This window comes from Nicotiana tabacum, chromosome 18 (genome assembly GCF_000715075.1).
Source record: "Nicotiana tabacum cultivar K326 chromosome 18, ASM71507v2, whole genome shotgun sequence".
Lineage (NCBI taxonomy): Eukaryota > Viridiplantae > Streptophyta > Magnoliopsida > Solanales > Solanaceae > Nicotiana > Nicotiana tabacum.
Genome location: NC_134097.1, coordinates 126,388,049 through 126,401,546, shown reverse-complemented (window position 1 = coordinate 126,401,546; position 13,498 = coordinate 126,388,049).

The following is a 13,498-nucleotide window of genomic DNA, read 5'->3' as shown; positions in this document are numbered from 1 at the left end:
AAGAGGGAAATATTAGCGCCAATTTTTATTAATTAATTGTTTAACAACCGGTTATGTTATATTTTAAGGGCCAAATACTATTCCCTCTTTAATATTGTGCTAATAATTAATTCAACTACCGGAAAAAAAATTGGTTGCTATAAGTATACTTATAACGTACGGGTTTATGTCCCTTCATTAAGAAGTGGTCGTTAAAAATCAAATTTCTTGTAGTGAAGGGTAATGTTGTTGAGGGCAATGGCAATGGAAAGGAAAAGCAATGTGCTGGACCTTCGAAAAATAAGAGACAAAACAACAAGTTTGATGGTTGTTTTATTTGCAAAGAACCACACATGGCGAGGGACTGTTCAAAAATTGAACGACTTTCAACTTTGTTTGCTGAAGAAAAGAGTGAAGATGAGCCGAACGAGGAAGAACATGAGCAGGCAGCAGCATATTTAGGGCCTATGGTGGTGCTGAAAAATGCGGAAATTGCTTCGTCGAGAACGACGAATTCTTCGGGTGTGGGTAGTTTATTAACCCCTTGACAAAGTTCCTCGATAGGTGTGGGTTGTAACAAGGATTTTCGTGATGACCTTGGCACACAACCTGAAAAATGGGGCAATATCATGATGGGCTGCTCGGCATAACGGACTATGCGGGGTTGACAAACGCACATTGAACGAAAGCAAGGCACATTTCACTTGGACGTGCGGGTTGGAATAACAATGGCAAGGCAAAGCCATGTCAAATCAGGGGCAAAGACATGGCAAGGCAAGGTAATGCAGGACAGGCAATGACAATTGATGCAGGCAAATTTGATCAAGTTGGGGGCGACTTGACATAAACGGGTAGTTGCGGCAATGAGCATGTGCGGCTAAGTAAAAATGCGACAAGCTATGATCATGGCACTTGGGTGGAGCAATGTCAAAGGGCAAGGCTGGGTGCAATGCTAGCCTTGGGCGTGCAGGAATTGGCCAAATCAAACACATGCAGTGCACATGACAGGGCGGTTGAGCGATTACAACTGCCCATTTCAAGCATGGCTGATCATGGGCATGTTTTTAGATCATGGCTGACTTTGTGACTTAGTGCTACACGTTTTTAGCATGTTTCCTACGTTTGCTCATCAGTTGGGGCTTGTCAACTAATTGTATTAAAAGTTGCCAAGTGTAATTGGGCATCCTACACTATAAATAAGTGCATAGGTTGTCCCAAATGGGCAGAACTTAGCTTGTGGCATATGTGATAACCAAATTTCGTCTAAGTATATTCCTAAGGTTGGTAAATCATTTTGGGGCATGGAATTAGGGAATTCTTTGTCTTGGCCATAGGGTTGGCTTATTGTGTTCTTGTATTCACATATTAATACGAGTTGGAAAGAAATTCTAGTAAATTGTGTGTGCCTTTACTTACTGTTTTTGTTGCCTAAATCATTCTAAGTCCAAACATCCCTAAAATAAAACTAAGTGTTGGAAAGCCTGAAGTCAAGGCTGGGCTTGATTGCCGCACGGAGGTGAACCTCGGGCATAATTCTAGTGACATAAATCACCCCTTGTGTCAATCACCACCATGTTAATTTGTGACAGAAGCAACCTGCATGAATTAATAATTGAGTCATAAGATTTACATCCTTATTTAATGAAGGAAATTACCTGTGTAGCATCAGTCTCTATTTTCAATGAAAATAGTTTCCCGTCTTTGGCAATACAAAGACCTTGGTAGAGTGCCATGCGTTTTGAGTGGATGGGAGCTCTAGAGATTATTTTGGAGGTGAATCCTAAGATCTAGTCTCCATTTTGATTTCTAAAAATTTCTCCTATACCTCTAGTTGCATTTTTCTTATTAAAAGCTCCATCAATGTTAAGCTTATACCAACCAGGAAAAGGTTTGGTCCAACTGATATTTAGGTCAATTTTCCTATCCCAATTGGACTCGCGTTCTGTTAGGAGTTTATATTCAATGGACTGATTTATGATCCATTTTAGAGTAACTTCATTGGATATGTTGTTTATATTATTACTATTTCTAATTAACCAAATGTTGCAAATTGTGAAAGGGAATAAGATATTCCAAAAAAGGTGTTTATGAGGAATCTGGGGGCTTTTTTCTTTGAGGTAAAGGAGCCAATTGGCTTTACTAAGTAGAAAATAACTTGTATTGATACCCAATTGCCTCCATAGTGAATAAACTATAGGACAAGAAATGAAGATGTGACTAATAGTTTCTGGCTCCCTCCGACATATATTGCATTGCTCGTTTATGTTTATGCATATGCGTGATATCCTACAGGGTAATTTATTATAGCTACATACCAATAAGAAGAATTTTATTTTATTGGAGCATTGCAAGTTCCATACTCAATTAAGGTCTAATTCAGAGGGCATGTTACCTTTTATAAGATTGTAATATGATTTAGTCGTAAAGGTGCCATTCTCATTGAGATCCCAATAGTGTCCTTATTACTTTATATGGGGATAAAAGTGGAGAATATATTTTCTTTTATCTCTGGTGGGATGTCAAAAGATATAGCATTAAGGTTCCACTTATTATTAGTTCTAAGGTCACAAAGTTTAATAAAATTTTCTTTTTTAGTTAACGGACATATCACATAGGTTCTAAGCTTGTTTGAATTGGGAATCTATTTGTTCTCCAGATATTGAGAGAGGAGGAGTTATGGATAGACCAAGATATTCCTTGTTGGCAAATTTTTCATCCTTTGATAATACTTTTCAAAATGAATTAGCCCTTTTCACTAGATTTATGGGAATATTTTTTTTTTAAAAGAGTAATGGCCCATAAATTAGTAGGATTATTTGCTAATCTTCAAGCTAGGCTAGCTAAAAGAGATAAGTTAATTGTTTTTCTAAGCCCTAATCCACCTTGAACCTTATTTTTTGTTACAAAATCCCAATTAGCAAGATGAAGCTTCTTTTTTTGTCGTTTGTTCCCCAAAGAAAATTCCTTTAAATTTGATCTATTTTTTTAATGATTTTGGTTGGTAACAATATGTATTGCATGTAATATGATGTAACGACCCGACCGGTCGTTTTAAGAAATTGCACTTCGCTCGCCAGTTCTCGGGCATGACTAGTCCCGTGTAATGTATTATGACTCATGTAAATCGTCGGTTTTGGTTTTCGGGATTTGGAAGAATAATTCTCAGTATGAAGCATTATATTTGAAAGGTTTGACCAAGTTTTGACTTCTTAATATTCGATCTCGGATTTGAATTTTTATGACTTGGTTAGCTTCGTCGGGTGATTTTGGAATTAGGAGCGCGTTCGGAATAGAATTTGGAGGTCCATGGAAGATTTAGGCTTGAATTGGCGAAATTGGAATTTGGCATTTTCCGATCGGCAGTTGAAATTTTGATATCGGGGTCGGAATTGAAATTCGGAAGTTGCAGTAGATTCGTAGTGTCATTTGTGACGTGTGTGCAAAATTTCAGGTCATTCGGGCGAGGTTTGATAGACTTTTGATCGAATTCGGAATTCAGAAGTTTTGGAATCCTTAGGCTTGAATCTAAGAGTGATTTGATGTTTTGATGTTGTTTTGAGCATTCCGAAGGTTGGAAAAAGTTTGAATGATGCTATGGGATGTGTTGGCATGTTTGGTTGAGGTCCTGAGGGCCTCAGGTGAGTTTCGGGTGGTTAACGGATCAAATTCTTATTTTGGAGAGTTGCAGATTTATTGTTTCAGTTGCAGACATTTTTGTTCTTCGCGATCGCGTAGATGTGTTTGTGATCGCGTAGGCTCAGTTGGGCAGAGGTAAGAATTTGTTCAACGCGATCGCAGAGGCAAGTACGTGATCGCGATAGGCAGTGAAGTTATGGTTCGCGAACGCGTGACCAGGGTCCCGTTCACGTAGAAGGGAATGAGCTGGTGTGAAGTGGTAAGGTTTGTTCTATGTGATCGCGTGGGAGAGGTCGCGATCGAGTGGGTTAGAAAGGCAGTGCTTCGTGACCACATGGAGGTTTACGCGATTGTGTAAGGTTAAATGAGGCAGTCAGTTTTTGTGCTTCGCGATCGCGAGGTAGTTTCCGCGATTAAGGAATTAATGCCTTAGCAGAATGTTTAAATAGTTGTCTTCGCGGATTTTTGCCATTTTTCCACCATTGTTGAGCGTTTTTGAAGCTTTTTTAGAGGGATTGAAGAGGGAATCGAAGGGAAACACTTGGAGGTAAGATTTTTGAACTCAATACTCAATTCTATGATGATCTCTAACTAATTATACATGAAATTAGTGGGATTTAAAGCTTAAAATTGGGAGATTAGGGCTTGAAATTGGAGAGTGTAAATTGGGGATTTGAGGGGCCATTTGAGGTCCGATTTTAATATTCTTGGTATGTATGAACTCGTGGGAGGATAAGGATTCTATTGATGTGATTTTTATCGATTTCGAGACGTGGGCCCAGAGGTCAGGTTTGACACATCGTTATGTTACTTTGAGGTGACACACACGCTAGATGACGAGCGTGGGGTCATGCACCGATGGGGATTATGACTTGGTCCGTCCCGTACGACTGTTAAGTCCCGCATTTGAGTGAAAATTGTTTGATATCATTGTGTTTTGAAAAGTATTGCTATGTTTTGGGTGGAATGCCATATTTGGGCCTCGTGCCAACTGTTTGGACCCTTATGGGGCTTTTTACTACTATTCCTCACTATTTTGACTTAATATTTGTACTCAGTCATGCTGTGTTTTACTGATTTCATAACTTAGCCTTATTTACTCAGTTTTGATACTATAAATGATATTTTGGGCTGAACGCCCTATTTTACTGATAGTTCGAGTGGCTTGTGAGGTTGATGGCTAAGAGAGAGGCCGAGGGCCTGATTGTGAGGTTGATGACTGAGAGAGGCCGAGGACCTGGTTGTGAGGATTCAGTTCTGTGCTGTAGAGATTTGGCCTTCACATTCACGAGAGGACACTCGCGTTCTCGAAGGGATGTGGCGTGAGGCTGGAGAAATTGCCCTTCGCATTCGCGACATTGGCGCTGCATTCGCGAATGGTATTGTCACGACCCAAATTCCACTAAGGGTCGTGATGGCGCCGGACACCACTGTCAGGCAAGCCAACTAAAATACTTAATTAGAAATTTCTCATTTTATTTATTTTGAAATCATTTTTACTTTAAACAAATGAATAATAAATAATAAACTCCACTGAATAAATGGGGTTGTCTTTACAAAATTTAACTACTAAAATAAAACTCCGTGATCATCCCAGAACCCGGTGTCACAAGTGCATGAGCATCTACCAGTGAATGAAATAAAATACAGTGACTGTCCGGAATACAAGTGGACAGAAATGAAAATACAATATCATACTCTGAAGGAGACTCTGCCGACTGCGGGGCATCTCGATAAAAGCAACTCACCTAAGTCTTCGTACTAACCATGTCACTATGCCACTAGCCCCACATAAACCTGTGCAACAAAAATGCACAGCAAGTGTAGTATGAGTACGAAAACAACGTGTACCCAGCGTGTATCCCGTCTAATCTCAAAGAAGAAGAGACGAGAGGTTGACTTCGACACTTGCTAGTGGTCCAATAGTAATATTGTTAATGCGACAAATCACGAATTTATTAAGAACAATAGTAAATTCAAATAAGTCACAAAACAGGTAAAATTTCCTTTTATTCAAAGTCTCTGGATTCATAATCCATTAGTTAACAATTGTCTCAAGTCGGGGAGAGCAAATATCAATATCAATAAGTCTCAAGGCAAGCAATACAAGCATGCGCAAATCATGCCGAGGACGTACGACCTGATCCAATAATATTTAAAATGTGCACTGCTAGAGGGTCGAATGGCGCGAACCATAGATGCATCTATTTAATCTATCGAGGCGTTCGGCCCATTCCGAAATTAAACACATACAGACAGTCAATCAAGAAGTCAACAGGGAACAATTATCCAAAGAAAAGCCAATTTTCTTTTAACAATTTTATAAAAATGAAGCTCAATCTTTTAGAAATTTACTTACTAATCCGATGTGATTTAAGCAATTCAAACTGTCAATAGGATTACAATTATTTCCAAATACAACATATATTTGGGTCCTAGACTACCCGGACAATAGCATAATAGTAGCTACGCACGGACTCTCATCACCTCGTGCGTATGTAGCCCCACAAATAGGAGCACATAACCAATTAACTCACCTATGGGGACAATTCCCTCTTACAAGGTTAGAAAGGAGACTCACCTCACTCTGAAGCCTCTATTCCGATTCAAGAACGCGCTCAAACCTCCAATTTGGAGCCGAACGATCCAAAACTATCCAAATGGGTTAAGAACTAGTCAATACATGCTCAAAAGTTCATATTCTAGTTATTAAACTAAATTTCCCAACCCTAAATACAAGGTTACTAAAATTCATCCCCGGGCCCACGTGCCCGGATTCCGGAAAATTTTGAAGAAAATTGTTACCCATAACCTAAGGATCAAGAATATATGATTTTTACTTCATTATTTAACAAATTTCGTGGTTAAATCTTATTTTTACCAAATTCTAGGTTTTTCATCCAAAACCCTTAATTTTCCCTAATTTTCACATGTTAATCTACCCATAATCTATGTATTTAACTCATGTTGTGTAGAAATTACTTACCTCAAAGTGCTAGGTGAAAACCCTCTTCCAAAAGCTCCAAAAATCGCCTAAGAGGATGAAGGGAATGAGCTAAATGGTCTAAGTCTCGAAATTAATAGCTGGACACAGCCCTCTGATGTCGCATTTGCGACAGGAAGACCGCAAATGCGACCCCCGACTGAACTGGCCTACTTCGCAAATGCGATAAGGGTTTCATAAATGCGAACCCTTCAAGCTTCACAAAATCGATCCTTCGTTCGCAAATGCAAACTTTCCCCTAGAAGCCCAGGCTCACAAATGCGAACAGAAACTCGTAAATGTGAGGTCGCATTTGCGACCAATGTATCGTAATTGCAATCATACCAGTACCAAATACCCGCACAAGTCTAAAAACATAACACGGACTTGCTCGGAGTCTCAAATCACATCAAATAACGCTAAAACCATGAATCGCACTCCAATTCAAGCTTAATGAACTTTAAGATTTCAACTTCTACTTCCGATGTTTAAACTCGTAAAATCACGCCTGATTGACCTCAAATTTTGCACACAAGTCATATTTGACATTACGGACCTACTCCAACTTCCGAATTCGAATTCCGACCCCGATGTCAAAAAGTTAACTCTCGGTCAAACTTCCCAAAAACCTTCAAATTTCTATCTTTAGCCAAATGACTCCAAAATGACCTACGGACCTCCGAATTCACTTCCGATCGTGCTCCCAACTCCAGAATCACTATACAAAACTATTCCCATACTCGAAATCCCAAACGGACATTGATAACACTGAAATGCACTTCAACCCAAACTTATGAAATTCTTCCAAAAATGCTAACTTCCACAATAGGTGCCGAAACATTCTCGGGTCTTCCAAAACCCGATTCGGACGTACGCCCAAGTCCAAAATCATCATATGAACCTATTGGAACCTTTAAATCCTGATTCCGATGTCGTTTACTCAAAAATCCAATCTTAGTTAATTCTTTCAACTTAAAGCTTCCGAAATGAGAATTCTCTTTCCGAATCAACTCCGAACTTCCCGAAATTCAATTCCGACCATGATACAAGTCGTAATACCTGAAGTGAAGTTGCTCATGGTCTCAAACCACGGAACGACACGCTAGAGCTCAAAACGATAGGTCGGGTTGTTACAGGTTGTAGGAGCCCCTCCGGAGTCTGCACACTCCTAGTGAGCGCAGTCGACTATATATATGGATCGGGCTGCACGCCGTAGCGATATATGGATCAGCCTGCACGCTGCAACGGTTATGATATGGTACCTATTGAGCGTGAGTGCTGAGTGTGAGCACTAATTGATAAGAGTTGAGTCATGAGTGACTGAGAGGCTTATCCGAGGGGCTATATATATACATGTACACGAGTGATGCTTTGACTGAGGGGCTTGTTTTATGAAATTACTGTTTTCACTCATCTTTATACTGAGCTTTTATTGAAAATGTTAAACAAATATTTTGAACAGCTTTCATTGAAACTGGAATTTTTACGAGATGTTTGGAATTAAATCACTGATTTGATTTTGTTATTTCCACTGAGATTTTCATGTTATGTGATGTATATGAATGACCGGAGGGTTTGCTAGAAGGGTTGTTTATGATTTATTTTTGCCCGAGGGGCCGATTACGATTTTCATCACTTTCACTATAAACTATATTGAACTTCTATTGAAGATGTTAGAAAGTTATTTTTCAAAGGATTTTTTCTGAAATTGGAGTTTAATGAGATGATTTAATTTGTATCCTATTTTTTTTGGAAACATACTGTACCCGTTGTGGTGCTATGACATGGATTATGTGATTTCTTACTGCTCAGTCTTTATTTACTTTTATTGCTTACTGAGTTGGCGTACTCACATTACTCCCTGCACCTTGTGTGTAGATTCAGGTATTTCTGAGCTTTCAGCAGCTTCTGTGTATTTTCCGGAGTTAGCAAGGTAGTTGCATGGCATTCGCAGCCCTGCCCTTCTCCTTCCTATCCTAATACTTTATATTTCAGACTTTATTTGTATTAAGTAGATAGTGTTGAGTTGTACTTAGTAGCTCATGACTAGTGACACTAGATTCGAGCTGTGTTGATTGTATTTTAGTACTTGTTTCCGCGTATTTCTCTTGGTATTTAAAGTGAAAGAATTGAGACTTAATCTGTTTAGAAAAAGAGTAAATTTTACAAAAGATCTTCCATGTGGTTCGTGTTGTTTCGGCTGGCCTAGTACTATGATAGGCGCCATCACGACCGGGGTATTTGGGGTCGTGACATATACTGGTTGACTAGACAGGGTTGAGGAGATCAAAGTTGCCCCACCAGCTAAGTTTAATTTGTCAGATTTCCAACCAGAAAGTTTGGTTCTCATTTTGTCAATGATATGTTGGTAGTCTTTTTGGTTTGGATTATTATCAATAATAGGAAAACCTAGATATTTAACTAAGGATTTATAAATTTTTATGCCAAGAGTAAGGAAATATTACCACTAGTGGTTTTGCTACAATTACTTGAAAAAATAATTCTAGACTTAGTGAAATTAATGAATTAGCCAGATAATTCACAGAAGTACTTAAGGCTTTTTTGAATAAAGAAGATAGTTTTGGTATTAGCTTTGCCAATTAGAATTAAGTCATCTGCAAAGAAGAAATGAGATAAAGGAGGACCATTATTGTCAAGGTTGATGGGGTCCCATTTCCTAATGTCCACTCGGTTATAAATATATTTCGATAGCATTTCCATACATAAGATAAATATGTAAGGAGACATTGGGTCACCTTGTCTAATTCCCCTGCTAGATAAAAAAATGATTTTTGTTCCATTGACCAGAACAACCGTTGAGGAAGTAGTTATACAAGACATAATTATTTAGAAATGTTTGGGGGGAACTTGAAGTATTGGAGTGTCCTATATATAAAGGACCATTCCAATTTATCAAAAGTTTTTTCTAGGTCAATTTTGATCAACATATTGCCAGATTTTTCTTTGTATTTTTTAAATTGATGAATAAGTTCTTGGATAATTATGGCATTGTCACTAGCCTTTCTATGTTTTATAAAACTGGACTGAGTACGACTTATAATATTATCAAGGAATAGTTTTATTCTGTTTGCAATAATTTTAGCAATTAATTTATAAATGGTATTGCAAAGACAGAGGTTGGTAGAATTGATCTCTGAAGGGATTGTGGTTGCTTTAAACACTTTGTGACAAAAATCCCTAATAGAGTTCCCTAAAATATTCCAATATTTTTGGTAAAGGAATGGGTGTAAACCATCAGACCCTGGAGATTTAAAAGGTTTAAAGGAGAATATTGCAGTATTTATTTCACAATCAAGTGAAGAATTGTCTAAATTTGTAAGATCAATGTTATCCAAGCTAGAGGGGTTGTGCATTATATTGAACCAATTTGTGACTTCTTGACTAGTGGTGAATATGGTTATAAAATGTTGGAGAGTATGGTTTAAAATATCCTGTTGATTATCAATCCAATTACCTTCTTTATTTTTGAAAAAACTAATATGATTCTTTCTCTTTCTATTAGAGGCCGATATTTAGAAAAACTGGTATTGGCATCTCCTTTGTTTAGCCAATTAATCTGGGATCTAATTTTTAATAATTTTCTTCTAGTTTTAGGATGTTGTTAAGTCTTTGATGAGAGATTCCTCTAATTCATGAAGAAAAAAACTATGGTTATAATAAGGGGAATTTTGTATTTCATTTAGTCTGGCAAAGAGCTTCTTTTTAACCCTAGTAACATAACCAAAATTATCTCTTCCCTAATTTTTAATAAAATCAGTAAAAAATTCAGTAGCTTCTAGTAACTTTTTATTTTTTCATTTTGTAGCTACTATATTAGCGAAGTTTGGGTGGGTACACCAAATATTTTTTAGTCTAAATTTTGTATCCAAGTGGTTGTAACAATTGTTTAGTTTAACTAATATCGGATTATGATCCGAATAGGATTTTGGAAGATGGGTGACAGTAACATTAGAATTTTTTTTTAACCAATCTTCATTAGCTTAGATACGATCTAACCTCTCCATTATTAATCCTTTATTTCTTCTATGATTAGACCAAGTGAATTTTCTTCCTTTGAAGCCAAGGTCGATTAAGTTACAATTATTTATATTTTTCCAAAGTTTTGTAGTTCTAGACAAGTTCATAGGCCTACCTCCAATCTTTTCATTACTACAAATAATATCGTTAAAATCTCCTCCCACAACCAAGGCCCTGTATGTATATTGGAGAGGGATTTAAGATTTTTCACATAATATCTCTAGTGTGACTATTTTGTGCTAGCATAAATTGCTGAAAAAAGCCATTTTGATTTAAAGGGATGTACCTCTATGAGAGAATGAATTTCTTGACTCTCCTAATGAAGTGTTCAATAGTCACTATATCATGATTGTAGAGGATGACCATGCCTCCAGCTTGTCCCTCCGATGGCACTTCTATGAGTTCAGAAAAATTGAACTCATTTGGTAGAAGACCATGCACCATCATTATTGTTTCTAGGAGATCCACCGTGTATGGTCTATGAGTATCGATCAACTCCCTAAAGTTTTTACGAAAATCCTCGTTATTTGCACCTCTAACATTCCAAAAATAATGGTAGTGGCTCTATTCATTTGTGGTGCTTGATGTTGGTTGACATCGGACTCCCTCTCCATCGTGTTGTGGCTCATCCTCCTTGAGGGAACAAGGATCACTTCTTGTTTTCCTACTATGAGATTTTGTGGTGGACGAATATGCATGGAGCACTTGTACATTGTGTTGGGGCAGCTGAATATGTATTTCTTGCTCCACAGTTCTGAAAGAGTAGTATTTTTACCTCGTTTAGGCTTGAAAACTCCACACTCGGTTGAGTACCTTGTTGAGGCGGTTCTTCTTCTCCCTCTACTGGATATTGGGTTCATGTTTTGTTCTGGCACATTGACTTGGGGGTTGGGTTCCAAGTTGAATGGATCCATGTGGGGTAGATTGTTTTATTCCTGATCTGCATGGTGCTTCCAAGGCATGAAAATGGGGTTGATGTTCATGTTCTCCTCTGGTAGAAAGAATGGGAGATTCATTGGGAGATTGATGAATTGGTTTGGAGTTTGTGGTAGATTTCACTGTTCCTGCATGGCTTGGATTAACGTGTGATTCATATTGGGAGCTAGGGGTGAAGAATGTTATTGATCCAAGTATGTTTGTGTAGTTATTCATTGCAATGTGCATTCCCTCGGATATTAACTAGGCTAGATATCGAGTGTTTTGTATTATTATCATAATTTTCTGCCCGTTGATTTGGATGTTGAATGTTATTGTACAACCTAGAATGCCCACTTCCATCCAAGAGTTTGGTTGGTAATTTTGTGGCTGTGGTGGTGATGTGAAGAATAGGGGTCGGTTTGGAAAGTGGGGTGGCAGTGATGGCAAATTGTCCATTGTTGAAACTCTGTGGTGGTGGAGATTTGGACTAGACGAAATCTTCTTCTTGATGAGAATAAAAGTCTTGTCATTTTGTTTTTGTGAGTGATTATTAATTTAGAGGTTGTATTAGGAAGGGTAGCCTTAGTAGGGTTAATGATCCCTATTGAATATTTTTCTGCCAGAGGATTCTTGATTTGGCGTGTGGGAATTAATAAGATCATGGAAAGATATGTTTGATGCTAAGTATATTGAGGAATCTACCATTTGGCAATCCTCTTTTACATGTAATTCCAAGTGTAATTTGGAATATTAGAGGTGTAGGGGGTGAGGATGGTTGGGTAGGAGTATTTTGTGAAGAATTAATTAATTTGAAAATATTAGAGGTTGACGGTTGTTTATTATTCATTTTTTGTGGTATTTTTGTATAATGATTGGGGTAACAATACCAAAGTTGTCTTATCTTTGTCCATGTGTATGGTGTTGTTGTTCCCCATTTGCATGCATTGGTTGGAAGAGATTATGGCCGGATTCATTGTGGTATTGTTTTCACAAACCATGGGCATACTTTCTACAAGCTCAAATTGATTGGTTGATTGAATACCAACTTTGGAAGAGGGGGTATTAACATTACTTTTTGTCGATTGCCTGACTCTAGTGTCAGGAATGGAAGGAGTAACAGAATTTTTTCCACATATTTATAGTTTAGGGAATTGAGAAATTTACGTATATCCGCAACAACTATTTTGGACTTCATATCTGGATTTGCTACCTTTGTTGGTAGAGTTGCTTTTGAATTAGTAACTTTGCTCTTGGAGAAAGAAACAGTTACCAGTCTCCTTGGACACTTTGTCGTGTGGTAGTGTCTTCTACAACATGTTGCTTCTTGGAATTTGAAGGTTGTAAAATAACTGAACATTTGGATTGGCTATGGCCTAACCTACCACAGTTCTTGCATAAGAAATTGTCCCCTTCATGATGGATTTTCTGTTTATAATTACCAATATAAACAAAAGGCTTAACTGGTACTTCCATCAAAACTTCCACACATAATCTAGCATAATGACCCCTTAGGGTAGATGATGTACATGCATCAATATTAAGTAATTTACCAATTGTGTTACCAATTTTTTTTTTAATATTGTTGAGTCATAAAATTATGTGAGGAGTTGAGGTAGACGAACCCATAATGTTGACTTTAGTTGTTTGGCTTCACTAGCTACAAATTGGGGTTCCTATTTTTGTACTGAAAGATAAAAACCATTAATGAACCAAGGACCGTTACTCAAGCCTCTGGACATATTTTCTTCCTTGTTGAACTTGACTATAAGTAGTTTACCCTAAGGTTGAAGTTTTCAGTTGGCTTCCACAATTGATATATTTTTCTTTTAAGGTATTGGTGGAGGATTCTTTTTCCTATGAGCTTAATTATAAGGGAGTACTTCCAAGGTTGATAAATCCTTTGTAGATCATCCACTGATAAGGAGAATTTTAGGCTTTCACTAA